This window comes from Canis lupus, chromosome 10 (assembly GCF_048164855.1).
Source record: "Canis lupus baileyi chromosome 10, mCanLup2.hap1, whole genome shotgun sequence".
In the NCBI taxonomy this organism is placed as follows: Eukaryota; Metazoa; Chordata; class Mammalia; order Carnivora; family Canidae; genus Canis; species Canis lupus.
In genome coordinates, this window is record NC_132847.1 from 36,282,412 (window position 1) to 36,309,380 (window position 26,969).

Consider the following 26,969-nt stretch of genomic DNA (forward strand, 5'->3'; position numbering starts at 1 on the left):
ATTATTCATGTGCAAGAGAAACAAAATCAATAAATGAAAATTCGAATAAAAAGAAAACCCATTATGATACTGCACTCAGACAATGATCATTTTGTGCATTATTTGCTCAAGGAAAAGACACAGGAAAATGGCCCTTTTGGAACCAAGTTATGGACTGAATCATAAACTCCTGCTTAGGCTGTTTGAAAATAAACAGAATTATACGTCTCTAAAATTCGATTCAGTTTCCTTCTGTGCGTGACTATAAAAATATATAAAAGTTCAACAGCAGAATACGTTTGGAAAATTAAGATATTATTATTATTAATTATTTTATTTTATATTGTTATTATATCACTTGTTTCATGGCAACAAGGTATCTAGAGTACAGTAATGCCCTAAACAGGCTTCTGAGGAAAATCGTATCTCTGTTTATAGAGAGTACTAGGCAAGCGTGTTGTGGGAGAAGGGAGGGGTGTTGATCCTGGTACATCTTGGGAAGCTCCCTTCATTTTCAGATAAGCATTGATAGTGGTCAGAAGGTCATAAGAACTGTCTCACATGTTGCGTCTAACGCTGCTACTAGTTCTGCAGTTTCAATAATTAGCCTCTCTAAGTCTTGGTTTGTTACCTGTAAAATAGAGGGTTGATGATAGTACCTGCCTCAAGATCTGGGAGAGGATTAAAGGAAACTGCTAGCCAGCATCTGGTCCAGGGAGATTACCCAACCAATGTTAGCAGTAAGAAAATCCAAGAGTCACCCTGTCTTTCCTTATAGGCAGCTGACTGGCAAAGCATATGGCGATCCTTCATCAGCAACCATGAGTGTGTGTGTTTTGGTTTCTTGCTGAAGAATATGATTCCAGACACTGTGCTGCTCATTTCTTACCAAATGTTATGAGAAATATCCTTCATGGAACATTGCCTGAAAATAGTCTGCATTTTATCCTTAGGTCAAGACAGATCATCAAAGAGTGATAACTGATAGAACTTCCAAGAACAGATATTACCGAATTCATGTGGGTCACGTTTTATGCCACCAGTTTATACTGAGGTGTGAAAAATAAACAGCTCTGGGGAATCAAAGATTTCTTTATCACGGGGATGTCTTGAGGATTATGTACTTTATTACAGGATTTCTTCTTTTTTGAAGATCCTTTTGTGCCTCAGACTAGGAAAATACTTAATAATTCAATCAAAAATTGTATCTTGCTCACTCAGTTTTTGGTGGGCACTGTTATGGGTACTAAAAATATAATACTGAACAAAAGAGACAAAAATCCCTGCCCTGAGTACAGAGTTTACATTCTAACTCCTTAGCAACTGGTTTATTTTTATCCTATGGATACTGCAAATCATATAACCGACTTGGTCCAATTCTTTGTTTTGGCTTCTGATGAGTTTAGAGCCAAACGATGTGAGTCCTTATAGCATGCAACCTTGAATGCTAACTTTCCTTCAATTTCTCATCCACTTATTATTCTGCAAAATTCATGTTTTCATAAGCAACCTCAACATCTTTTTGGGAGAAACAAAGTTACAAATTTATAAATTCATCAAAAAATGAATAAATGAACAAACATAACAATGCAAATATAAGTCTACGTTGATTCAAATAACTGCAAATTAAATGTACCTAAATCTTCAATGGCCATCTAGCTTTACTTCCCATTACCTCTCACCACCAGCCTCAAGGAGGAATGCAGTGAACTTCATTCATTAATTTAACAAGTAATCATTGACCATCTGCAATATGCCAGACTCCATTCAAAGGGGAGGGATTCATAGTTAACAATGAATCATGCCAATGCTCTCTGGGAACCTATCTATATGGAGGCCTCACAAACACTTGCCCAATGTCAGAGACCTCCAGGGAAGGGATGTTACAAGTTCATTCCATGGCTGCTTCCTGGGTTATAAATGTCTTGCTATTTAGTACGTATATTTGCTATAAACCCTCAGGTTGCCAGTAAATGGCAATTTTCCTTATTTTATCCTCAGAAGAGATTCAATTTTTTAAAAATCATACGTCTATCATATTGCTATGGACTGAGTCATTTTGTCCCATCCTCTCACTCCAAATTCACATGTTGAAATCCTTAATATGATGGTATATGGCAGTGCAGCCTTTGGGAGGTAATGAGGATTACAAGGTGATGATGGTAAGGTCTTCATGATGGAATTAATGCCCTTATAATAATAATAAGAGATACAAGATTAATCCATTGACTCTCTCTCTATTAACCCATTTAGGCCATGTGAGGACATAACCAGGAAGAGGGCCCTCACCCAGTCTTCATTGATTAAACTACACAGTACCCCACAGAGAGTGGTGGTAATAGTTGTGTTGACATCTCTTTATTCAATAAATATCGTGAGACTGCTGAATTCCAGACACTGCCAGGAGTTGGGGATGTGATGATTAATAAACATGATCTCTAGTCTTAGAGTTTTATAGGACATACAGATATATAAATAGGTAAAGACAAAGTAGTGCTGTAAGTGCTGGCGGTGGAACAGGACAGAGTATTATGGACACAAATAAGAAGCATCCTGTCTTGGAATGTCAGCCAAGACTTTCCAGATAGAGGAATATCTAAACTGAAATCTTAAATATAAGTAAGAGTCATCCAGGTCCAGTGTGTATATTATGGGGAAAGAGGGGAATGCCTTCCAGGAGTAGGGGAGAACCAATGACAAGGAAATTTGGAGGTTGGCAAGGGCATAGCTTCTCAAGGAAACCAACAGTAGCACGATATGGATGGAGAGTGGGGAGGAGTAGATCTAGGAAACTCAGGAGCAGCAACTTTTAACAAATAGGGGAGAAGAGTCATTGCCATCACCAATGAGTGGGGCAGAGGTTCATTGTCATGGAAGTCAAGGCAAGAGACTGTTCCAAAAGGGGAGAGTGGAGGCCTGGGTAAAAAGCTGAAAGTAGGAAGGGAAAAGTGCTCAGGGATTAAGTAAAAAGGAGTGCAATTCTAAAGAAGTGATGGGAAGAGATGGCATTACTCCTGTTCCCATCTACCCTGTTGGCTGCTATGAGGGGAATTGATTAGAATCGGGCCTTCCCTTGGTGAGACCTCTCATCAGGCAGTCACATGTATGCATATAAGTACACATACACACACGAGTATGTGCAGGGGAGACTAAAAAATATTAACAATCATTTTTCCCTGTGTGGAGGGCGTGTACATATGGGTGGTGGGGTAATCTGCAATTTTTATTTACCTCTTTATCTTTTTCTCTATTTTATATGCTTTCTACATTGAACATCTATGATTTTCTTAATCATAAAAACAATGAAATTAATTTCAAAATTGATTTACACAGGAGATTTATGGCAGGTATCAAAGCTGCAAAGCTGGGTTGCATTATCCGTAAACTAAAACATAAGTGCATCTTTATGCTTATACCAATTTATCTGAATGCTTTTTTCTTTCTTTTTCCTCCCTCCCTAACCAGTTATGTTTCAATACCAGGGAAGTTTTTGTCTGAATAAGACAAGTTGGTTTTATGAGGCTGAAAGGTATCTTCCAATTTGGGGTAATTGTTGTATTGAAAATTTGTTCTGCATTCAGACGAGCTTTGGGCGCATATGAAAACTGCTTTTTTTCCCTTTATGCACAGCAGGAATTTAAAAAAAAATTGTTAAGGTAACATTTGTCTTGCTAAGTTTCAGCCAAAATTGGAAAAAGCGCAGAAAACTCAAAATGATCAGTTTGCATGATAGTTACCCTTTTCAATTAGAATATTTAAAGAAAGTAAATACCTGGCAGAGAAAAGCACTTTTTAGATCTAATGGAAAGAAATATCCTGTCAAAATTTAAAATCTTTTGGGAAATAGACTGGTAATTGACTCACATTGTAGAAGCCAGGCAGGAGGACCCTGCTGAATTAAGTAGCCTCAAAGCCTGATTCGCAGTACCTACCCTTTCTCTCCTGGTCCCTCAGCTCCTTAGCAAACTCTCAGGGGGGTGAAAACTGGGTGATTCCAACTGGAAAACAGGAAATCAAAGAATTGCTGGAACCCACCAGACATGTGATTAAAAAGGAAACCAGAATTCTTCCTTCCTTCCTCCTACACCGCACACACCTCCCACGGCTAACTCAGCAGCCACTACCATGGCTTTCCAAGCTAATCATTAGTTCCTGCAAAACTTTTACTAAGCAAGTACTCTGAGACTAGGTTTAGAACACTAGGCAACTTCTTGATTTGCTTATTTTCTGTGTCCTTCATCCACAGTATAAAAAATGATGTTTATGAAGATTTTTAAAATAACCCAAAGAAAAGCAATTACCTATTTATCTATGTCTTGTCATCACGATATTTATATAAACTATGGATGCCCCATAGGAGCATCTAACTGGGGTTGTATCAGTGGAACAATAGGCAGAAGCCAAAAAAAAAAAAAAAAAAAAAAAGAACAATTGCCGTTTTATAGGTGTTTCATAAAGAATGTTAGAGAGCATGGGCACAGACGCTGTGTCTGTCCCCTAGACTCCCCCCTCCCAGCCGGAGACAGTCCTCCAAGTGGCAGAAACATTGCCCTTGACAAGAGGGAGCTGCCCAGCCACAGGTCAATGCCCATTTAGGGAAAAATCCTCTTCCAATGGCTGGTCCCTGCTGCCAACACACGTCCAAGCTCCTTGCTTCAATTCAGAACAGCTCCGAAGGGCATTCCAGCCCCCAAGACCCCCTCGGGATCATCCAAGCCCTTTGTTGAAAAGATATCATAGTTCATCTTTTCTCTCTGCCTGATCCTGTTTCCCAAAGTTGTTCACAGATGCTGTTCCAACAACACCCCCGACAAAATTCCTATAAGCAAATCTCTGTTGAAGAAGGAGGAGGATTCAACTTACTATACAGCATGGAAGATTATTATTATTTGCAAATATGTAACTTGCCCTCTCCGTGGGAGTACTACATCTCCACACCTGTTGACATCAGGCTGGACCATGTCACTCGCGTTAGCACAGACATGTGAGCACAAGTGCTAAATGCTTATAACCAGAAACTTTAAGAGCCATCCAATGGGGGACACCTGGGTGGCTGAGTGGTTGAGTGTCTGTCTATGGCTCAGGTCCTGATCCTGGGGTCCTGGGATCAAGTCCCCCATCGGGCTCTCCGCGGGGAGCGTGTTCCTCCCTCTGCCCATGTCTCTGCCTCTCTCTGTGTGTCTCTTATGAATAAATAAATAAAGTCATTAAAAAAAATAGGAGCCATCAGGTGGTTCTACCATCTTTATTTTCCTTCTGTGTGTCCTGATAGGAGCATGTAGGACTGGTCCTTCAGCCTGGGCTCAGCAATCAAGAGTCCCTAGAACTGAGTTAGAGGCAGCCCTCAACTGACACCCAATATGAGTGAAAATCGATGTTGCTGTAAGCGGCTGAGATTTGGCGATTAGATGACCCTCCAGCATAGCTGTCTAAGCAGGGTGATACGAGGGGATTCAAAGTATAGCCTCAAATGATACTTAAAAAAAAAAAAAAATTCCCCTTCCTCATTCTTTTCACTCTCAATATCTCTAGCATTTAGCACCTGTCTGTGAAACCTCTTTCCACAGCTGAATTTCAACTGCCTACCGAAATGTAACTCCATCTCTCCTGATCCCCTGCCCCAGAACACAAGGTTAAGAAATAAGGGAAAGAACTCTGAATCTCCTTAGAGGTGAGGGCAGAAGAGGGAATGGAGGGACAAGGAAAGAAAGAGACCCAGTACCAAAGGATAGAATTCCCTTAGCAGGTTGTGGAGGAAGGGGAGGAGGGATGGAAAAGAGCGCAAATACTTCAAATTTAATACCTTTCGCTTCGTCCTTGTTACCTACATAAGAGCACAGGGGAAACTGTGCCAAGAAATATGACCAGACTGACCAAGACCCAAAGGTTAGCAGTATCGAGTAGAGGAATTATGGGAAGATTCTTTCTGCTGTTGAGTTTTCTATAATTGCCAAACTATTTCCTTTTTTAAAAAAAGAATTTATTTATTTATTCATGAGAGATACAGAGAGAGAGGCAGAGACATAGACAGAAGGAGAAGCAGGCTCCCTGCAGGGAGCCCAATGCAGACTGGATCCCAGGACCCCAGGGTTAGTACCTGAGCCAAAGGCAGATGCTCAACCACTCAGCCACCCAGGCACCCCCAATATAATTCCCAAGATATTTCTAATGAACACATATCCTTCTGTGCTTGGAAAAAGTCAAGTACTTTAAGAAGAGAAAAACATCCCTGAGCCAGGCAGCTGCTAACTGTCATCATCCGTCTCCCCACACCACCTGATGGAGGTCTGGAAGCAGACTCAGGTGTTAGGGAACAGAGCTGGAGGGAGAGGTTCTTAACCCGGCAATAAAAACATGTCTCAACCAGGAAGAGGGACCAAAGCGTAAAGCGTCAGGCAACACGGAAGAGCCAGGTCAGTAATAACGACTGTGAGGCAGAGAATGCAGGCGAGATGAGGAATGATAACAGACACTACTGAGAGAACGTTGAGGGATCCGGCATGAAGTACCAGTGATGGGCAGGAGGCCTTTCAGGAATCTACAGCCAGCCCATTGCATCGTGGCATCCTCAAGACACTCTCAGCTTTCTGAATTTGAAAGGGACACAGTCCTGGTGAGATAATCTAGAAGTTTCTCCTTATTTTATGGAAATGGCTCCTTATTTGGAGAGGTTTTTTCTTTTTTTTTTTTTTTTCCTGTCTTCCAGACCCCAACCAGAGTTGAATTATTAATTTTTGGTCCACTTTTTTTTTTAAAGATTTTATTTATTTATTCATGAGAGACAGAGAGAAAGAGAGAGGCAGAGACATAGGTGGAGGGAGAAGCAGGCTCCCCAGGGGGAGCCCCATGTGGGACTCGACAGCAGGACTCCAGGATCACGCCCTGAGCCAAAGGCAGACGCTCAACCACTGAGCCACCCAGGTGGCCCGGTCCTTCTTCACTATGGCAGTGCTCTCTCCCCTGTTACAACATAGATGCATCCGCGAGGATGGAGCGGTGGGACATGCAGGACCTCACTCGCTGTGTCTCCGAGAGATAGGCCTGCCTCCTGACCTGAGGGCTCAGATCTTCCTGTTTCAGGAGATAGTGATCGCACCACGTATTATCACACCGTGTTACAGGAGTGAAGAGAATTACAGATTTTGTTTTAGTTTTTGGATTACCAGGAATAAGCCCTGGTGGCTGAGGCAGAAGCATTTTTTTGCTCGCTAAATGGGATTTCAGATTTTTAGAAAGGAAAAGCCATGTTTTTAGATACCTCCATCATAAGATCTTTTAAAAGAGGAAAATCCCCGAACATATTCCATTGTTAAACTCTCCCGTAAAGGCATAACCGGAACGCTCAAGTCATCTGCTGTAAGGCTGTAATAGGCCGTTAACTAAACATCTTGGGAGGCGAGGATGTCGACTCCTTTCTCTGTTCAACAGAGAACAGCCTGCGCTTCTCCTCGCTCCGGGGAGGGATCCCTAAGTATTTCGTGGATGACTATTGAATCGTGAATGAAAATATGGCAGAAGGAGGCTTCCACGGGACTAGGATGTGCTTTAGCGTGCCTGGCACAAATTACAAAATATGAAAGACTTTCTTTTATCTCCATGTGAGGCTACTTTCCGTCTTCTTCCCTCCTTACTCTTCCCCTTGTAGGCAAAGGTTGTTTCACAATATGGGGAAGGTCTTTTGAGGCAAAAGGATCATTATTTATTTCTCATTAATTAAAGTGGCAGAATCAGAGAGGACTAGCTTCTCCTTTGAAGTACATCAGGTCTTTTAAGTTAGATCAGATTTCACACCAATTAAAGGCACCATCCCTGAGCGAACCTCCAGAAATACACCTCTTCTTTCAAACCCTTTAAGGCTTTGGCTAATACATGAGAGATTTTCTTAGGGGAGGGGGTTTGCTGGTTTTGTCTTTTATTTAAAGAGCTCCTGGTGGGATGCTGGAACAGAATTCACATCCCCAGCCTTCTGCTCAGGGGGCAAATGGTATTTTTCCATGTTTAATTTCAGCAAAAACCCAGAAACGATAAGAACAACAGCAAATCCATCCTTCACGGGAGGAGTTTATGTTCAAGATAATAATGAATAGTGTTCTCATATTTGATTCTATATGTTCGACGGTCGTATTAGGGGGATGTTGTATGTTCTTGGGCTAATTGGGTTAGATTTCTTGATGTCATTTTTGGCTCTTTTATCATATGACATGTCAAAGACAAATATCACAGTTTTTATTTTCCACCGGTGTTATGGAACCAAAAAGGGTCTTTTCATTGCGGCTGTGTGCAGATGTCCTTCAGAGCCTGCACTGGCTTCCTCGGGGCTCTTTTCTTCTGGGCAGGGCAAGGGATCAGGCTCTTTTCACATGCCGAACGTTACAAAAATGGAATGCCACAAAGCTGGCAAAGCAGCGGTTCCTACAGTATAGCTCTGTGGTTCTGGCTCCTTCCTTTATGGCTATCAAGATTTCTGCTTCCATTTTTATTTCTGAAAGAGGCACTCAATGCATCCACTCTTTCTTACCCAGTGATTGTACCTTAGGAAAAGCTAAGTGGGCCCAGAGACTGGCAGAGACTTTTTGTCTAGGCATAAACCCTAATTTCAGAAGGACAGGTTATTGCTTTCCTTCTCCTTTGTGTTTGTGCCTGAGGCCTTTCGGACTGGCCACTCCCAGCGGCCCCGTCTCTACCCTCCCCAGGAGGTGATCCCCCTGGGCCTTCCCCCCCCACTGCACCCAGTGACTCAGAACCCTCATTAAAGTCATCACCACGCAGTATTGCCGAGCTGCATTTTCTCTTTCAAACCACGCCAGTGGCTCTTATATTTTTGAAAAGCCATTTACTCTACAGATTGTGAACACATTCTTCTTAAATCTTCAATGGGGAAGAATGTTACAAGTCTTCAGATGGGGGCAGCCTGAGTGGCTCAGGAGTTTAGCGCCACCTTTGGCCCAAGGCCTGATCCTAGAGACCCCGGATCGAGTCCCGCGTCGGGTTCCCTGCATGGAGCCTGCTTCTACCTCTGCCTGTGTCTCTGCCTCTCTCTTTCTCTGTGTGTCTGCCATGAATAAATAAATAAAATCTTTAAAAAAAAAAAGTCTTCAGATGGCATGGATGCAGTACTTTTTAGTGTGGTTTGTGACACAGACAGAATTACCTGCTCCCTGGGTTTTTCTCTGTCTACAATAGTCCTGTTAAGAACCATCTTCCACCTTCCTGTGAAAGAAAATCCTGGGAAGAAAGCTGTGGTTTAAGGAAGGTTGTTTTTGCAGGTGGACTGTACCCACGGCTCACGGGAAAGGAATTCCAGGGCAAATGATGCCATGCTCATGGGTTCTGGGAGATTCCAGGAGAGGCATACTGAGGTGGAGGTGAAGGAAAAATCAAGAATCTTGTACATCCCATACACAGCCACAGGGATTTCAGGATCAGCAGAGTGACCCCATGTTTCTGCCAACATCACAGCAGCAGTAGATTGAGAAGAAGAGAATTGGACTTTGTGTGTCTGAGAGAGAGACACCATTTGTAATCGCTGGACCCTTTGAATCAGTCCAATGTCCAATTTCCTAAATCCTTCAAGAAAGACTGCTCGTCTTTTGAGAGCAAAGCAAACCATTCCAAGCAGTGGCTGGGAGCAAAGATGAATCTGCGTGTTCTTTCCGGGTTCCAGGTGCAGTACAATTATAAATGAGAAGGTCTGGTTGAATCAAGGTGACCCTAATTATCTTTATTAAAAATACAGATGGGGAAGCAATATAAGCTAGTGTACAAGAGAAGCCTGTTCTTCAACCAGACCGATGTTTAAAGACGGACTAAAGGGATCCATTCCCCTGTATCTAATTTTTTCAGAGTGAGCATCTTAAATCTCTCCTGCTCTAATTCAGAAATTATTATGGTGTAGCAGTTAAGGTTCCAGTACCACCTAGAGTTTATGTTCCATGTCTTCCGCTTAGTAACCATGGAATATTGGGCAAGTTATCTACACTTTCTCAACCTCAATCTCTTCACCTGTAAAATGGGCATAATAAAAAGTGTCTAGTAGAACTGCTGTGAGATTTTTCAAAAGACAATGCACCTAAATAAAGTGCTTGGCTCCAGACTTGGCAAGCAGTAAGCACTTACTGAACACCCTCCATCACATGTAATGTGGTGATTTTTATTAACTCCAGCAGAGAAGAACCCGTGTGAACTTCATTGTCTTCAGAATCTGTGAGCTCTCCTTCCCCTTCGTTTATATCATCTCAGTTTCTTTTGTAGTCGCACTGAGAATCCTTGGCACCTTGGCCTACTGGTGCCATTTCCATATTTCCTAATAAGTGAGGTACCAACACAATCCCTGTGGCATTCATTGCTCCCCAGAAAAGAAAGCGTCTAATTAGAAACACTTAAGATTTCCCCTCCCAGAGCCAGATTCCTCCCCAAGGGTTTTCCTCTTATCTCAGCCAGTGATCGCTGGCAGGGAGTTTACTGGGAAAGAAAATATGAACCATGGCATTTCGCTTTGTTTCCTATGAACATAAAATGATCCACACTCCCCATGTAGCTTATAACACACCAATAATGAGCCCCACACCTTTCCTTCTCTGTGAATTGAGGTGCTCGTCAGGTCAACAAAGCTTGGTTTGTTGTAGACCTTCAAGAGCAAGTTACACAACGCTCACACACTCAGAGGGACTATATAATAAATCTGTAAGTCACAAGGTGCCCACAAAGTCGTGAGAATCTGCACGCGGGTTGACTTTGCCTCACCTGCACCACTTGCAAAAATGCCAAATTTTATAGAAAAATACCTTGGGAAGTTACACTCCAGGTGCCAAGGTTCCTGTCCTTTGTCTTCTTATAGGAATAAGCCTTACCGAATGCTACTTTGTTTGGGATTATTTCATACTATATTCTGTCAATGTCACCCAGTTGAATTTCTGGGGAACCCCTCAGGAGCTGAACATGGGACAGGTGCCAAGGGACACCCATGCATTAATAAAGGTCCTTACGAGCACTGATATAACGTTCAAGTCACTTAGGCCAGGGCAGTCCTCGTGGCTCTGCCTACCTGCAGTTCATCAGCTTCTGGGAGACTTGCTCACTTACAACATACATTCTGGGATCTATAACCGAGATGCTATGATCTAAAAAAGGAGATGGGGGAAAAGGAGGAAACGAGCTAAAGCCTGTTGGGGTGCCTGGGTGGCTCAGAGGTTGATTGTCTGCCTTTCGCTCAGGTCGTCATCCCGGGTCCTGGGATCGAGTCCTGCATTGGGCTCCCCTCGAGGAACCTGCTTCTCCCCCTGCCTATGTCTCTGCCTCTCTCTTTGTGTCTCTCATGAATGAATAAATAATCTTAAAAAAAAATAGCTAAAGCCTATTGAACACCACTGTGTATCTGACTTTTATAATTTTAGAGACTTGAAAATTCCATCTCATAACACATGAGGCCCCTCACACAGGCCTCAAAAGAAGCCCAGTGAAGGAGTTTCGTGATGAACTTATGTTCATCTTCCAGCATCCTTCCCATGGAGCAGCCATCCGCCACGTGTGCCCTTAGCCCTGGAGAGCTGTCAAGGACCAAGCCTTAAGCCCCCTTGGACACAAAGGTGGTGATGTGGTCTGAAGCTGAACAGACTGCTATGGATTTCCTTTTTTTTCCCCCCCACCTGAATCTGGTCTGTTTATGTCATCAGTAACTGCAAGAGTCCTAGACAAATAAAAGAGATATTCACTTTATGAGTGAAAATTTTCTTGCCCCCAAAGTGGCAGCGCTGAAATTAAATCCAGATCATTCTGTCTCCAAAGTGTGTGCTCTTTCAATCCTGATGCCTCCCTAGAAGGTCAGGAGAAGCTGTGGAACTTTTCGCTGGTGTCTGAATTCTTGAAGAGTTGAATTAGGACTGAAAATCACACAAAAGATCTGCTGTGGGTTTCACATTAGGTCTGAACCAATAGTAGCCTGATCAGAAGAGCTTACTAGCAAAAGGCTCTGGAACGGAGTCAATCTGTCTACACTGAGCGACTCCAACTTCCCACCAGGCAGCTTGAGAGAGCAGGGGTATAAGGACTATCAGACCACCAAATCCCAGCTGGAAGAGAAGTTGAGAAGCTCTTGCAAGAATGAGGTGCATGGAATGCCTTAAGGATACCTCCAAGGACAACTCCGAATGACGAGAAATAGCTCAGGCCATCCCAGGAGGTGGACCAAAGATGTACAGAGAAGAGGGAGATGCATTTCAGAGAAAATCAGGTTGTCTGGTTGTTCCAATAAGACGAAGGGTGATGGGGTTCTTCTTGGGAGGAGAGATACCGGTGGTGGTGGAGTGGGGGAAATCCTAGCTACAGTCGCTAGTCTAAGAGTTTTTTCTGCAACCTTGGACAACACTGGCAACAGTCATAGTCCTACTGGTCATTTCAATCCCGGATTCATTCATTCACTTCCACAGCAAACATTTATTAGGCACCTATTGTATATCAGGTTTTGTGCTAAGCCCTGGGAATTCTGCAGTTCCCGACTTCAGGGTTTTACAGTTGTACGCCATGTAGGGCCGTCATTGGCAACTGTGTGAGTGTGTGTATGTGTGTGTCCGTGTGTCCGTGTAAGAAAGAAAGAGAAGGGGGGCAAAGAGAGACACCGAGAGATCTGGAATGTGGACACTGAGGATTTCAGAACCACGGGAGGAGGTTTATTTTCTTTTGGAGAGCCTTCTACACGGCAGATATTCCTAGAAGGAGTAAAGCCTTATTTAACCCTACCTGGCTGGAGTAGAAAGTGTGAAAGGACAGTGATGAGGGCCAGGACGGTGGGGGTGGGAGGAGGACCCAGCCCCGGGGGGGGGGGTGACATGGGAGCTGGGAAGATTGTCAAACACAGTTATGCCCCTTCCCTTCCTGATTCCTTGCCTTGGATGAGGTGTTTGGCTTGAGCCCAGTACCGTGACTGGGTGCGGGAGGTCTTAATGGGTAACCAACGGGTCAGGGGCATTATTAGATGCTGCTTCATGGAGGCTGGAATGGTTTTCCCGTACCTGGGCTCACCCCATCTCTACAGCAACTTAGACCGCTCTGAGCAACGCGATTTCCCGGTAGGGGACGGGGACGGGGACGGGGACGGGGACGGGGCGCGGGGCCGGGAACCCACCCGCCTGCCAGCGCGCAGCCCGAAGCAGGGCTGGGGGCGCGCTCCCGGGGGCACAGCGGCTCCCTTGCAGCGCCCCCCCCCCGCTACTTCTCCACCGCCCAGGGCTGGGCCACGCAGCCGGCTGGGAAAACAGGCTCCTTAACCATCCGAGAGTTACGAGAGTTACGCAGGTGGTACGGCCCGTTTTTGAAGAAGAAACCTAGCCCGGAGGCAGGATCGCTTTTCACTCACTCAACAATTTGGTTAATGAGCATTTCTGGGGGCGGGGGGGGGGGGTGACCCCCCTGGAGGAGAAGAATCCAGGCGCACAGCGGGCTGGATTCCGTGGCCCGCGGGCCTTAGCTTCCCGCGCGGGGCGTGCTACCCTGATCCGCGGAGGGGATGGGGAAACTGAGGCCTAGAGAGGTTCCGGAGCTTGCCTGGGGTCGCACAGCAGGTCAGCGGGGGAGTGAGGACTCAGGCTTCATAGGCCATCAACCCGCCCCACCGACTTCTGCAAAGAATTAAGTGGGCAAATCGGAGAGAACATTCCAGCAAGAGGCAAGAAGATGTGTTAACCTCACAGTGTTGTGGTGAGGCTGGCACGAATTTATATATAGATATAGATATAGATATAGATATAGATATAGATATAGATATATATTGCTCTGTGTGTGTGTATATATATACAATTATATATATAATTGCTCTGTATATATACAATTAATTATATATACAATTATACTAGATATTATATATATACAATATATTATATATACAATTATATAATTGCTGTATATACAGAGTGTGCACGCACACGCACACGCACACACACACACACAGCAATTAGAACCTGGCCGGTTGCGTCAGCCGCAGCCATCCTTACTATTCATCAGAGTCACATGGAGAACTAGTGCCTTGGGGAGACTACAGCTCCCGCCCTCTGGCTCTGTTCCCCTTCTTCCCCTTCTCATAAAAAGTCCACTACCCCCGAGCGGACTCCAGGTGTTAGCACACATCCATTTGTGATTTGTTGGTTTCACGTTTCAGGTTTGCTCGGCTCCTGTTTCATTTTGTGCCCATTTTGTTTGTTGCGTGTTTCTGTTTTGTCTGTATCTCAGTGCTCAGCCAGGGCGAAAACAAACAAGCAAACAAAACACACAAAAACCCCAACTTAATAAGCATTTCTTGAATGAATGGATGAGTGAATGAAACATTCCTTGCCGCCCTAGAATCCTACATTTTTCTCCTCTTGGTGGGAGGAGAATATTCTTCTTTATTTCTCCCGGCCGGCTTGGGACTCTCACGCGTTTCCCACAGCTAATCTGCATGGTGTTTACAGGTGCCTTCTGAAAACCGCCCACTCCCCCGTTTCTAAACTCAGCTAAGCTCTGTCTCTGAAATGTCAGCCTCTCCCGTTAAGTCTCCTTCTCAAAAGCAGCGAGAAATTCAGACAAGGAAAGTTTTCAGTTCCTCTCCTCATCGTGCCAATTGTATAATGAATCTGTGGGACTGAGTTTATTTCCAAATTTAGACCCACTCTGAGCACAATGGAAGCTTCTAAACTCATCCCAGTGGATCTCAAACCCACTTTTGACTTTTAAAGATTACAGACTTTTCTGGATTTTGATGAGTGGTGAGTGGGAACAGAAAGTTCCAGACAACATAGTGGTGTCCTTTCTGCTCATCATGCCTTTTCCCCCTCTTGTTTAGATGTGGTTCTTTGGAAACTGCACTCTCTTTCTGCTCCTACAATTGTACTTTTTAGAGACAAATGTTTACCTTGCCTTTCAAAGAAGCTGTTTAATTTCTGGTGGCTCATAAAATGAAGAAGCACAAATTCCTTCAAACTCACCTCTTTGGCTTTCTTGATGTAGAGATCTTCTGAACAGCCTCGTTTCCTTGTGTTCTTTGCTCCCTTAATCTTAGCATTTTAATTTTCTTTCTTTTGAAATCACCTTACTCACCAGAGTGAAAATTGGCTTATTTACTTCAAAGGTTAATTATGAGCATTAAAAATAAGGTACTGTAGAATGGCCATCATTATCAAAAACAAAAAAACAAAACAAAATAGAAAGAACAAGAGCTAGCAAGTGTTGGAGAGGGAACCCTCTTGCACTGCTGGTGGGAATGTAAATTGGTGCAGCTACTGTGGAAAACAGTATGAAGGTTCCTCAAAAATTAAAAACAGAACTACCACCTCTAGGACTTGGTGGAGTTGGGGAGGGAGCCCTGGGAGCCACAAGGATGGTTGAAGGGGAGATGGACCAGCTCCAGCAGCCACCAAGGGGGCCCTTCCCTGGGGATCAAAGGCCTTGAATTCTTCAAGGGACCCCAGGAAGTGCTACCCAATCAAGAAACTGCAGAGGAAGTTGTAGACATATCATTACTGAAAACAAGTTGTGTCTCTATAAAATATAAATCATTTTTTCAGCAACTCTGCTAGAAGCCCGAATTATCTTTCCATTATCTCCACAAAGAAGTTGTATCTCCATACAGAAGTTTCAGTATGAAGCAGAGCTATCATACAGAAACGTAATACAAAATGTGCAGCCAGATATGAAGAAAAATGTCTTATTGAAACATGCCGGGCCAAACCAAAACATTATGTTCTTTTCCTGGATTTTATAAGGTTTATTATATACGTCAGCAAGAAGTTTCTAATTTGGTATGCTTTCTTACTTATTCAAAATAACTGTTTGTGTTCGTACTTAATTTTGTATTTGTAAAATTTTATTTTATTATTATAGAAAAAATAATAATACAATCGTATTAATATAATATTAGTAATAAATATGATAATATTATAATGATATATTTTTTACAAAAGGTCTCCAAACCATGTACAATTCAGATCCTACAAGCTGAATGCACCCGACTTCCCACTTTATATTACTGTTAACCTACGTCTTGCATTGTTATTTTGATCATTTTCTATGCTGACTGGAGGAAGAGAGAATGCCCAAAGGGGAGGTGGTTGGGGTGGAAGATTCATCCTCTAAGATGCATGGACCTGCTGCCCGTTACACCAGCCAGGACCAGCCATGTGAGGCCCTCAGGAGGATAGAAAGATTTGCTCAAGTTCAGACCTTCAGAGAGAAGCAACATGTCTCTTGGAGAAAGAGGGGAGGTGAGGAAGGGCTGCTGCATGAGATTTAATGGTCCCGTCTCCTAACTCTGTCGAGAAGAAATGGGTAAGAATTCCAGAGTGGTAAAAGTGAAGACTTCATAAGGATAACATAAGGTGAAATAAATAATTAAAAGAGTTAATTTTTTTTTGTTTTATATCTACTAATTTATTTAGTCATTTTTATTTCTGCTTTATTTGTGATTTTTAAAAAGTTTTTATTTAGTTAAAATATAAGGTAATATTAGTTTCAGGTGTACAATATAGCAACTCCATACTTTCAGACATCACCTGCTGTTCATCTTGAGGGGATTATTTTTGGAAACTCTGTGAAGGTAAACAAATATGAAGAGATGCCAGAAGCACGTGTTTACTAAAATGTTGAATGTGTACATTAGGTTTATTCTAAGTGGCTTCATCCTTACCTTTGCCTCAATTCCCCTCCTCACTCTACCCCTAAAATGATACAGGGTTTGAGGAAAAACAAATTTTTCATGTGAACATTGCTCTGATTTGGGAGATTAGCCAGGGTGCCTGGCTGAAAGGGAAGAGAAATATGTTTTGGAAAGGTGGGTTTTCTGGAAAGATGGAAAAGTAGTTGCTAATAGGAGAAAAAGCTCAAACTTTTGTTTGCTTGTTTCTGAAGAGAAGGAAGAAAGAAGCTAGAGTTCACTCTTTGATTGAATGGCAGCAAGAGAAAAAGGAACCACTGAAACAGGCTCGGGCACTTCATTTCAATAGACAGATATTCCCAGGAGAGGATCTGCCGCCAGCATCCAGTTCCTGGCGCTGTCAGCCTCTGTGGCACCAGTGGCCTGCGTAAGAAATGGACAGGTGATAAAATTTTCTTCCCTTTGTGGCACAGGTTAGGCAAGGAGTCCAAACCATCTGGCATATACCTGTGATGTTTGTGTAGTAAAGCCGAGATCCTCCGCAGGGTGGGGGCAACAGCGGACACGGATGGGAGTGTCTGCCCAGAACCCCCTCTCTGGTTTCCCCTGGAAACTGCCCATTTCTCATCCATACACCTCCTTTGGGAAGTTTCATTGTCTTATGTAGCCTCAGCCTTTTGGCAATTGTTGATTGGTCTAGGGGTGAGGATCTAATCCAAGCCAACCTAATCAGAAATCTGCCCAGCACCTTAAATAAAATCTAGAACCGACATTAGTGGTGTCCCTTGGATGGGGGAGCTGTGTGACAGAGTCCAGGGAGTGCTGGCACCTGTGTGCCATCCCAGGGAGAAAGTGTCTCTGCAGCCAGTGGGAATGGAGCAAACACCCAGGGGCTGGGCTGTGAGGCCGAACAAGGGCCAGGGGTTGCAGGTTGCAGCCTGGCCCAGACCTATAACTCTCCGTTCCACACCGTGATGCTTCCACCTCTCCTTGGATTCCTTGAACCAGTAAGTCCCTCCCTTCTGCCTCTGCTAGTTCAAGCTGCTGTGGCTCACTTAGAACCCAAAGGGTCAGGGTTCCCCAGGTGGCTCAGTGGTTGAGCGCCACCTTCAGCCCAAGGCCTGATCCTGGGGTCCTGGGATCAAATCCCATGTCGGGCTCCCTGCTTGGAGCCTGCTTCTCCCTCTGCCTGTCTCTCTCTTTCTGTGTGTGTGTGTGTGTGTGTGTGTGTGTGTGTGTGTGTCATGAATAAACAAATAAAATCTTTTAAAAAAAGAAAAGAACCCAAAGGGTCCTGCCTACCACGCAGCTTGTTTAAAATGTTTGATTTAGTGGAGAATCGCAACTTCTTCACTTTAGCCCTGCTCACAAACTAAAACTTTGGTTTCTCGCCCTAACAAATGGAAAGCACTGACGTATAATGCCTCTTTGATTATTTAATATTTCTTGGGGATCAATATTTAGCACATCAGTTATTTGGAGGAGTGAGAATGAAGGTGTAAGAAGCAGACATACCGATGTCAGGGAAGAGAACAGGTATTGCTTACAATAAACGTTTGAAAGGAATTGTGTTCTTGAAATGAATTAATTCAAGAAGTATTTTTGAAGGGCTTACTCTGTGCTGCGCATGGTTGCTCGTGCTGGGGATGCTCCCAATCAGCAAAACCACCCCGGCCCCACACCCTTGTAGAGCTTGCGTCCTATCTCTTTCTTCTACAGAAGTAAATCAGAAACTTTCTGGATACTTGAGAGTGACAGCCAGCTAGCTGTGTGCTGATTAATTTGGAAGCCTAGGCACCTTTATCAGTGGCCAACCACACGTGTGCTGCAGAAGGCGAATGATGAAGATCCTCCTCCACCCACTTTTCCCACCCAAGATAATATGGCAAAAATTAGTTCCTTACATTCTATCAATGAAGAACATACCCTTGTACCATTTCTTGCTTCTACTAAATTGGGCTCCATTGTGGCAAACATTCAATGGTACAAAATGAATATTCCCGCCTCCTTTTTCTCTCTGGTACACCCTGCGGGATGTTTTTATGTGTCACTGACACCACTGTCATGGGCCAGGAAAATCTGCTTGGCAAATTCCATATAGAACCTGCACTGTGCAGGAAGTAAATGCATGAATGATCCCCTCCCCAACCCCTCCCGCTCCCCTTCCTTCACCATTTATTTCCTTGGGTCCAATCTGGAAGTCATTCTGTTTGTCAAAAGGCCAGGGAATGATGAAACTACCCTCCTGCCTCTGAAGCACTGGGACAAAATGGAGAAGGATGGGAGAGTCCTAACACAGACAGCCACGGGACCCAGGCCCTCTGCAAGTGGCTCTGACAGGTCAGAAACTGGCAGGTGTAGACGGTTCTCAGAGCGTTTTGTGGAAGCAGCTTCTCTTCCCCGTGGAGTGTATTATGACTTATTTTAAACCTGAAACATGACCAGTTGGAGTTTAAGACTTTGAATTACCTGTAAATAGCAATAAAAGCCCCCATAAAAACAATACTTCTGCACAGACAAAAACCACAGAGGAACAAGGGAAAAGACAGGAGGAAGGTGCCCAGTGAGAGAACGGATCCACCCCTCTCTAGAATAGACGCAATTTTCTTTGACAGTGTTGACTACAGTGGGTGCTTGGGTTCCTAACAAAAGTTGTGTTTAGGGATCCCTGGGTGGCGCAGCGGTTTGGCGCCTGCCTTTGGCCCAGGGCGCGATCCTGGAGACCCGGGATCGAATCCCACGTCGGGCTCCCGGTGCATGGAGCCTGCTTCTCCCTCTGCCTGTGTCTCTGCCTGTCTCTCTCTCTCTCTCTCTGTGTGTGACTATCATAAATAAATAAAAATTAAAAAAAAAAGTTGTGTTTATTTTAAATCAGAGTTTTCGGGGAGAAATGAGATATTGAGTCTTCGGGGAGAAATGAGACATTAATAGCAGAGCCCCCCCGCCATGTGTAGCATTTGTAGCTTTTTTGCATATAACATGTATCATAACTGGAGAGGACACTGTTTAGATTTCATTCCCTAGAAGACATTCAATTAAACTCTCTTTTGTCTTCAGACCAATTTCAAAGTACGGCTGTTACCATTTAAAAGACAAATACATTTTCATTGTTTTCCTACTCTAAATTTGCAGAATTCAGAAAGCACTAAAAAAAAAAAAAAACAACAACAACAACAACAAAAATCACGTTTTAAGAAACCAGTGATCCTTATGCTGTTGAGAAAGAACTACTATTAGATATTTGGTGGGCATCTTGTCAGCCTTTGTTTCCATGTGTTTTCCTCTATTCTTAGTGATCACACCGGCAATACTGAATTGTAGCCTTTTCTTTTCCCTTCTTGGTAGTATAGAGTGAAGATTTCCCTTACGGCATTAATATTTCAGATGCTTCTAGCTTTAACAATGCTGCTTCAGTTCCTTGTGGCTAAATTTGTATCCCACATCTGGGATAATTTCCTCAATGAATTGCTAAGTCAAAAGATGTGCCAATTTTAATGATTTTTTTTAAAGTAAAATATTGCCTATCTGTCCTCCAAAGAGTTGTTATGCCTACATATTTATATTCCCAGCAGCAATGTTTGAAAGTGGCTCTTTCTCCTTCCAGTATTGGGAATCATCCATTTTTTACTAATTATATAGGAGAAAAAAAAGTTGCTCGCTGGTTCAGTTTGAATTTCCTTGAACACTATTAAAGATTTTCCTATACAAGTCCTTTTCCATTCCTTTTTTGTACATGGTATTGCTTCTTCATTTTTTTTTGTAATTTTTGAGTATTTTAAAATTAATGATCTCATAGTAGTCTTTATAATCTTTGTTATTCCACAAATTTTCCATTTACTTTGTAGTTTATAAATTATATATTTATATTATCAATATATATTTCTAGTTAACATTATGCAGTATTTATAACAGTTTATATATTTATTTGTAATATATTGTCATATATTTATTTCTGATTTAAGTAAATATTACACGTAATATTTTTATATAATCCAGTTTATTGGCTTTTTCCATTACGGATTCTGTCTTTATGGTACACTGAGATTCACTTTTTCCCTGGTTGTTTTATAGATTCTTTTCTTCTTTTTAAATTGAGTCTTCATTCTTCAACCATTTATGTTTGATTTTAGTGTATGGTATAAATATTTGGATGCAACTAATGATCTTTTTCCAAATATTTTGCCAGTTACCCCATTTTCTTCTATTATGTCATTTATTTTTCTCCAGTGATCTAAAAGTCTCCTTTGCCACACAATAGTAATAATTGTATAATAATAAGAATAGCAAGTACTTATTCAGTGCTTATTATGTACCAGTTTCTGTTTTTATTTTAATAAATGTTATTTCATTGATACACGTTAGTTTATGAAGTAAGTACTAGGATTATTTCTATTTTATATCATTAGAAGTAGGTTATTCCTACTTTTATACATAAGGAAACAGATGCTTGGAAAGGTCACATGACTTGCCTGAGATCACACAGCTGATATGCGGCAAGTTGAAATTAGGATTCACTACATATGACTGCTGGAACTCACCCCCTTGGCCACTATGTACACTGCTTTGAATGTATTCTGAATATTATGTGCAGTTTGATTCAAATTTAAGATTTTTATGCTATGAATTGATCTGTCTGATTTCTTACCCCAGACACATACTATTTTATATTACAAATTTATAATATATTTTGATAAGTGAGATATTTTCCCAATTTTTTCAATCTTCTTGACTTGATCTTGTTTTAACATATAAGCTTTAGAATCATTCAAATTAGAAGCAAAAGAAGCCCTCTTGGGTTGAATATATTTGATTTATTAATTGATTTTGGAGAACTGATATTTTTACAAAATTAAACTGTTCTATCTAGGAATAAAGAATGAGATTCTTTATACCCAATATCTATAGTCAAGTCTATAAAGAGTTTCTCAGTAAAAGGTGTGTTTATCTTCATATTTATTTAGTTTATTTCTAATTATTCCATATGGGTGTTACCATTGTGAATAAACTTTCTTCCATTGTGTTCTCTGACTCAGTATTTCCCAAGATGGCCTCTGAGGATCAACAGTCCTAAGCAACGATGTGGAAAAGCTTCTATGGCCTAACTGGGTGACAAACCACTTCTCAACCCCCACAAATGGATGTATATGGCTAGTCAAACTTCTACAGGAGGTCATAGAATACTTCTCAAGTTTTGTTAGTCTAGAAACTTAATTTTGAAGAGCATTTTTCCATTTCAAGGGGACTACTGTTTTAGAAAACATCCTCTAGGATATTCTACTCTACAGTGTCATTAAGTATGATTATTGCCTTTACTTTGAGACAGATATGACAGTGATGTTAATGAAGCATCTTCATATTTCTGGGTCTATCTTCATTGGCATGTATCTGAATGATTATTTGGATTTCGCCCCTTATTTTAAACTATGCATGCACTAGATTAAACAGTAGAAGTTATAGCATTAAACTAACCCATAGTCCCTACAGAAAAAAAATCACTATTTGATTCACCAGTTTATTATACTTTTATTATAGTGCTGGATCAATGTAGCAACATTTAACTTAGCTTCTTGCATCCTTATTTATAAATTAAATTGGAATAAATTCTCTCCTATTGTCCCTCCTGCTTTTCTTCTTTCCACCTTCCTTTACTCTTCTTCCATCCCCTCATTCTTTCCTTCCTTTCTTCCTTTCTTCCTCTGTCATGCTTTAGAATCAGAGTTAGGCTAGCTTTATAAAAAAAAGTTGAATAGCCTTCCATATTTTTTATGCCCCAAACATGGAAATTCTCATGGAATACTTTTATTTTTTAATTTTTATTTATTTACTAAAAGATTTTATTTATTTATTCATGAGAGACATGCACAGAGAGAGAGAGAGGCAGAGACACAGGCAGAGGGAGAAGCAGGCTCCATGCAGGGAGCCCAATGCAGGATTCGATCCTGGGTCCCCAGGATAACACCCCAGGCCGAAGGTGGCACCAAACCGCTGAGCCACCCAGGCTGCCCTCTCTGAAACTTTTAAAGGATTTTCCCATAAAGTCAAGTACAAACCCTTTTTTTTTTTTTAAATAAACAAAATTCTGTTAACTTTTAAAAGGGGTTTCATAAGTTTTATACTTCTAGACCCAATTTTTGGTAGCTTATATATACCTTAAAAAACATCTATTCTGGGGCACCTGGGTGGCTCATTCAGCTAAGCATCTGCCTTCGGCTCAGGTCACGATCCCAGGGTTCTGGGATCGAGCCCTGATATCAGGCTCCCTGTTCAGTTGGGAGTCTGCTTCTTCCTCTCCCTCTCTCTCTGTGCTTTCCCTCTCTCTCTCAAAGAAATACATAAAATCTTAAAAAAAAAACCACTTACTCCACCTAGACTTTCAAATATACAGAAATGTATAAAAAGTTCTTTTTATTATTAAAAATATCTCTTAATTAGCCCTGTCTTCATGCTTTTTTGTTTGTTTTCTCTCTTTTTCTCCCCAACAATTAACTTTTTATTTTTTGATTGTATTGTTTTTCTTATTCCTAAGTCATTGATATCTTCTTTAAAAAAAAAAAAAACAAAAAAAGCCTCTTATCCTCATTCTCCTTAGGGTGATTTTTGTTTTACCCCATCTCCCTATTTGAGGGTTTTGTTCACTTCTTTTCTTTTTTTTTTTTCCATTCACTTATTTAAATAAAAATAGACACAAAAATGAACAGAAAGCTATAGTTTTACTTTGATTACGATTTTGACCGAATCTCATAAGTTTTGATATTAACTATAGCATATTGGCAAAAATGCAAACTCTGCAGATTTTTTTCCCACCAATTCAGCTCCATTACTTATTCTCTGTGTAACCCTGAAAAATTTACTTGACCTCTCTGTGCTTCAGTTCATTTAAGAGTAACACAAATAGTAATGTCCATGTCAAGATTTTTAAGCGGATTAAATGGTATAATATGAAAAAAAAAAAAAAGGTATAATATGTGCAAAGAAATTACAATAGCAACTGACGTAGAGTAAGTATTGCATAATGCATACTGGTACCTTTTTATTGTCTAAACAATCTGTATTTTTACTGTGACTCTTACCTCAGTTATTAGAGCTTTAATTATTTTTACTAATTGCTATTTTTATTTTTATTTTTATTACACTTCAGCTAGAGAAGCTGACCTATAAAGTTTATGGCAATGTGGCTTTCATAGTAGATGGATGAACGAGGAAAGGAATTACATTTATTGAACATTGCTAGATTGTAGGGTTGATGTGTTTGTTTTCAGATCTCTAACGTGGGAATGCAGGAATCTGACACATGTTGGTCTGTTACCTAACCTTGCAATTCTGCCACTAGGGTGTTATACTTCAGTTTCTTGGTGTGTAGTTTTATCTTTGGAGTGCGCACACACGCGTGCGCAGATACACACACATCCACATCTCCCTGGCTTTGCACACCTGCTTGGCTGTCTTCCAAAAGTAGTTTACTGAGAACAGGAGGAAGATGTTCTGAAATTACTTAGGTACTAAACAGATACTCCTAATGTTCCTAGATTCATCTATAGAAGAGGAAATGGCTTTCCCATAGGATTTTTTAAGTGACTTAACAAAGGGGACCTGGACTCTAAAGCTAATTCCAGGACACATTTCTCATGAGAAAGCTAAAAATGGTACGGAGGATCACTGAATGAGATGTGAGTCCACATTAGCACCCATTTCATCTGAGATGACCAAAGTGGTCTAATCGGACGCGAGCGAAAAATCTTTCTGAGCTAAAACGTCCTTTTTATTGGCCTCTTTGATTCCTCTTATTAAAGCACTAGTTCTCATACTTGGCTGCTCTTTTTTAACCACCTGGGGAACTTTTAAAAATATACAGGTCCTAGGTCTCCCCCCAGCCAAATGAATCATGAGTCAGAATCCCAGGGGAGGAGGGGACTTGGACTTTTTATTAAATGATCTTCAGATGATCCCATGTGTAGCCAGGACTGCGAGTCATCAAGCTCAGAGAGCATCTTGTAAATCCCCAACAAAAGTGGAATATTTAAGACACTGAATTCGCTTTGAGTCATCTTCCATTTTTGCTGAGAACAGAGAGATGGAAAGTATAGGCGATGGGCAGATACAGTTTGGGTGGGTTTAGAAAAAGCCTGGAGTTTGGAGACCAGCCAGAAGGACAGCATTGAAGGTGTAGGAGCCAGTTTGCTGCTGGGGTGGGAACTTTCAAGGGCCTGGGGGAGGATCTGGGGCAGGGAAACATGAAGGGGTCAGCTGGAGGGAGTGGGCTGCCAAGCACCGAAGAGGAGAGAGGGAGCTAATGTCCATGCAAGGCCTGCAATGCACAGGATGCTGTGATAAAAACAGCCCCGCGCTCACTCACTTCCCACAACCCTCTAAAACAGGATCAGTTTTCCCCTGTGAAAAAGGAGGAAATTGGACTGAAAGTCATTAACCAACCTTCCCACTAACCCAAAAGTGGATTTGAGTCCAAGTTCGTTCTGGTGTCTCTTTAGTGTGGCGCCAAGGACCCTACCTTCCATGGACCTCCTGAGACCGAATTTTTGGGCCTACCAATGTGAGTCATAACAAGTTCTGGGGTGAGAGTTATGTCCCTAAACATTCCAGGCCTAGAATCTTATACACCAGCTCTTCCCAAACTTTAATGAGTCTCCTGGGGTCTCATGTGCAAATGCTGATTCTGACTCAGTGGGTCTAGGGTGGGAACCGAGATTGAGCATTTCCAACAAGCTCCAGATACCCAGTTCACACCCTAAGCAACAAGTTTCTATACCATCCTTCCCTGAAGCCCTGGAGCTCATGGGTCCCGAGGCCGAAGACTGAATCTCCAACAGTCCGGACTCTGCAAGCAGCTAAGCTAGCCTGGACATCCAAATGCGGGGCTGCTAATGGCTGTTCAGCTGGCTTCTCACCAGGGGAGCAGGTTCAGCTCGCTCATCTGTCAGAGGGAGAAGCCAAAGCCATTGGCGAGCACCTGCTCCGAGCCCTCAGGAAGCCAGTGCTGAATTGAGCCCCACAGCAGCCGAGCCCCGCAGCAGCCGAGCTGCGGAAAGACAGGATTTATAGACAATTGCCTGCGACCACAGTCCGGCACAGGCCCCAGCACACGGCCTGCCACCAATTCCACTTCTGCCAAATGGCTGGACCTGGGAAACTGCAGGGAAAATAGCTAACTACCAGGAGTGGGGGGTATTTTATTATGATTTTTAAAATCAGTACAGCATTTGGGATCTATTACCATGACTTTTAGGTTTTCCCAGTGTGTGGGCTTTCTGGGATTTCACCTTGATTTTGGGGTATTTCAGACTTCGGAATTTAATTTTTTACCTTCGTTCTGTTCCATGATGGTAAAAACAAAGGCACTGACTGGTATGTGGTTACTCCACGAGAGAAAAAACTTGTGTTTTTCCATTATCTCAAAAAAGGCCATGGTTCTTTCTGAAAAATTAATCACCCTATATTTTACACATTTAAGCTCCTTGGCATTGCACGGGAAATTATCTCTTCCACACGTGAATCGAGCAAAAGCAAGTCCACACGCCTGGTCCTTAATCTCTCTTAGTTTTCTTCCAATTAGATGCAATCTTTTTCCAATACTCTAATTAATACTTCCACATTAAATATTAGGCCTTGGAAGAAAAAAATCATCTGTAATATAGTTGCATCAAGCCAAACAGGATTTTGAAGCTCTTGCCCTTAATCTTTCTTTCAATTTTCTGCCATTTAGAAACAATTTTTTCCCCAACACTCTAATGAATGCAAATGATATTCGTGATTAGTTAGTATTATGCTAATCTGAGCTTGGAATTTACCTAAATCTGCATGGTGTTGTCTGAGCACCAGATTGCTTTGGGTTTCTGAAGAAAATTACATTAGCCTGCCAGATGTACAAAACATGATAGAGTAGAAATCTGAGCAAATAATCAAGATTACATTAGTTTTGTTTCTTAATGAACAACTGTTGGCATTAGGGATTACAGACAAATTATGGTTTTCCTCTCTGAGCTCAAGCAGCTAAGCAGCTGTTGTGAAGGTCTCCTTTTCCTGACTACCCCTAAAGAGATTGGGAGCCGCCAGGGCAGGGGGAAAGCATCTAAAATTTCACATAATTTAATTTGTTCCATTACAAAGTAATCATCACCCCGAGGCCCACGGCTAACCTCCCAAATTCCCCCCACCAACCTCTCTCTGGAATGCGGGAGCAATTCAAGTGAGGATCTGGGGCAGAAACTCAATGTGTTTTTCTTCTCTCTGAGCATAGAAGGATGTGGGTTACATGCCTCCGAGGGATACCTGCTTTCTGCACCCTTTGGGCCACTTTCCAAAAGGGTGCCTGCCTAATTCCTGCTACTTGGGTGACACAGATGGAATGCTGCTGATA

General features: G+C 42.1%; 1 protein-coding gene across 7 annotated transcripts in view; it reads right to left on the bottom strand.

The window, feature by feature from the left end:
* Positions 1-26,969, bottom strand: part of NFIB (nuclear factor I B) — a 436,272-nt gene that overhangs the window by 394,184 nt on the left and 15,119 nt on the right. The gene's annotated exons all lie outside the window — the stretch shown is intronic.